Raw genomic sequence first — 3,492 nt, 5'->3', positions numbered from 1 at the left:
CCAGAAGAGTGCAGCCTGCACCAGCCTGCACCAGCTAGCCCTAGAGTGCAGCGTGAAGTCTTCCATCCCTGCGCACCCCGACGAGACCTCTCTGACATCGGCGCTGGGCGAGCTGGCGACGAAGATGGAGGCCATCCCGTCGAAGCATGCTGCCAGGGTCTCGGAGGAGATCTCCATCGGGATCCACACTGGGGTTTGTCATGTCCTCGCTTGTGTGAAGCTAGCTCTTCCCAACGTCGATCTTAAAGAGATCTTGTCGACAGGGGTTGCCGATGCCACGCGCGAGGACGTGATGGCCGTTGTGGCGGATCTCGGGGAGACCGTCCTCCCCCTTTTCGAGGAGTAGTAATTTTTCTCTGCTTTGTGCTTCTTCTGTGTAGATACTTTTGTGCTGTCCCTGGTGGAACAATCCCCTTTTCTTAATGTTCTCAACTCGTTAATTTGTGGCATATTTTCCTTCCCGTAGAGGTGCCGATTCCGAGGACATCCAGCAAGGCGGACGTCCCGACGTCGATGCGACGAACCAATCACCGTTGAGTGGACTGCCTTTGTCGAATGTCGGCGCATCCGAGGGTGCCAATGCCGCACTTGGCTCACCAGATCTTTATGCGGGCTTGCTCATCCGCGAGAATTCAAGTGGGATATGTTAGGAATTTTGCTCCCAAACTTATATTTTTTACGGGGCAAAGTTCCTTGAACCCTTGCCTTTTGTAGATCTCACGGGCGCGCTCGCCGAGCAAGATCGACAAGTTCTATACTGGAGGACGAAGTTTGAGGTGGCAGAACTCGAGCAGTCCGTGGTAGTCATGAAAAAGGACAAGCTGTTGAAACGCTTCGAGGACGCAAGGTCTGGTTAAACTCGTATCTGAAGAGCTGTTGTAGTGCCATGTCGGAGATTTGCCGACAACTCAAGGTCGAGCACGCAGAGCCCGAGGAGATGCCGGCCGGGTATTTATCCTGGATGAGGGGTGCGTGTGCCGAATTGGAGGATGTCGGACAGCGGATTGACAACTGCCTGAAAGAGGAGTGCCGCCGCGCTAGCCGTTACGTCGTGGCCACATACTCGCCTGCATGCGAGATCAACGTCCTCATATGAACCTGGGGTTTTTACATGAGGGTTTCGGTCGTTCACGGTTATCGGTGAGCGAAGTCGATCATCCGGCTCATTCTCTTGCTCCTCTCACTGAGAAAGTCTTTTTGTCAATGGATTGGCAATGGCCTTCCTGGTAGATATCGTCCTCTACGAAAAAAACATCTAGAGGAGCGTTTGTAATATAAGTGTTAAATTTTTTTGTAAGTAGAATGGAAATCTATCTACTAAGTGTTTGAACAGTGTATAAGATATGTGTACTGCTCGTTGTTCACGCTATTTTCACCCATTTCGAGTTGGGTGCTCTCCCTAGCCCCTAGCCTTGTCCTCGGAGAAGTCTGTTGTCGGAGGAGAAGGCTTGATGACCCGAAACTTGCCTATTTGAAAACGCGATTACCTAGCCCCCAGCCGTGAGGTTGGAAAAGTCAATTTCTGATTACACGGCTTGGTTAATGCACCATCATTGAGCACTCTTATATGACCAGGTTTGACATGGTCGTTTGGCTCTTAGTGTCCGACAAGACCTTATCTGCTCTGGGCGTCCCCAGCCGAAATTCCCGTAGGTTTCTCGGAGGCTTGTCGGACTAGCGTAAAGGGACATTAGGTTCGATTTCAATGGTAGGTGTTGTCGTTGATGTGGCCAAGGCAAATATATCTTTTGCTGATAGTTCTTTGCAAGTTTGTGTCAACCAAATTGAAGACAGAAAATCAATTATCCCTGCATCTGGCTTGATGTAGAAGAAACTAAAGGAATACATATATGTTGGATCAATTCGTGTGGAGGTTTGATTAGCTAGCCTAATTACCAAGGTCATTAGCATTGCAGCCGGATTATTATATTCTTTCTCTTGAATATGTAGCGGTCAGGTTGAGTCAGCTAGTTTTCTTTATGCTTGTGTTCTGTTGGTTCCTAAGTTTGGGTCCAATTTGGACTACCGTCGTCGGTGTCCATGTGCGGTGGGCCTGCGAGCCTGACCTGAAGGCTTACGAACCTTTTAATTGGTCGATCACGGTTTACAGGAGGGGGATTAGTTTTTGTTTGGGTGTTCGTGTCTAGGGTTTTCCCTACCGAGCCAAGGGTGGCGCTCACATCCTGCTGCTGCTCGTTGTTGCCGCTGCAAGGTGAGAAGAAGGACGTGGCTAGGTTTTGTTCCTGGGCATGATCTTTGGTTCCTGTGAACCAGCCTATCTGATCGTGTTCTCGAGGTTCACGGGCAGGAAGGTCTATTGGATTGGTTTGGTTTGCCATTTCTGTAACTTTACCAATCAGTTATCCCACTATTTGTCCAAGTATAATATATAAATTAGCTTTGTGTTGCTGTTTGGAAATATCCACAGAGTTTTTATTCTGTTGATAATTATTGGTACTATGAAAGAGAGGGATAAATCGGGGCGCTCGCAGCCGGGTGCTCATCAGTCGTGGTAAGGGATCTGTGCTCATCAGTCGTGGTAAGGGATCTTTGGGTGGAACACTGTCTCATGAAGTATTCAAAAAGAAAATACCTTTCTTGAACTTTATTTGATATTGGTGAGATATATTGATACTATATATAAAATTTACGTAGTTGATCAATATTCCAGGAGTTGAATAACTCGCGGCCCTAGCCATCTGCGATCTTGAATGCGCCTGGTCGCAGGACTTGCACCACCGTGTATGGTCCTTCCCACTTGGGTGAGAGTTTATTCCGCCCTGCCTGGTTTTGAACTTGTTGGAGGACGTAATCGCCGATGGCAAGTGTGCGAGCTCTGATGCGCTTCTCATGATATCGGCGTAGCGCCTGTTGGTATGTGGCTGCTCGGATGGCAACTCGTTCATGATGTTCTTCGAGTAGATTCACATCGTCGCTTCGTCTTTCATCATGCTCCTCATCGGAATATTTTTGTACTCACGTGCTCTAATGTTGCAGCTCCGTGGAGAGCATGGCTTCTGATCCGTACACGAGGAAGAAAGGTGTTTCCTTGTTGGATGTTGTCGGCGTGGTTCGTACGGCCCATAGTACCGACGGGAGTTCTTCTACCCATTTTGTGTCGTAGGCTATGAGCCTGTCGTACACGCGGGTTTTGATCCCTTGGAGTACTATTCCTTTGGCATGCTAGACTTGTCCATTACTTTGAGGATGGGATACCGAGGCGAAGCAAATTTTGACTCCTAGTTCAATGCAGTAATCTTGGAAGTCGCCGCTAGTGAACTGGGAGCCGTTATCTGTAAGGATGTGGTGAGGCAATCCATATCTACAGAATATCCCCTTGATGAATTTTATGGCGTTGTCAGCTTTGATTTCTCGTGATGGTTCGGCTGCAATCCACTTAGTGAATTTGTCGATTGCCACGAACAGGAATCTGTAGCCTCCTTGTCCACGTGGGAATGGCCCGAGGATATCGAGCCCCTAGCATGAGAACGG

The sequence above is a fragment of the Oryza sativa genome, chromosome 12 (assembly GCF_034140825.1).
Source record: "Oryza sativa Japonica Group chromosome 12, ASM3414082v1".
Lineage (NCBI taxonomy): Eukaryota > Viridiplantae > Streptophyta > Magnoliopsida > Poales > Poaceae > Oryza > Oryza sativa.
Note: the sequence above shows the minus strand (reverse complement) of the source record.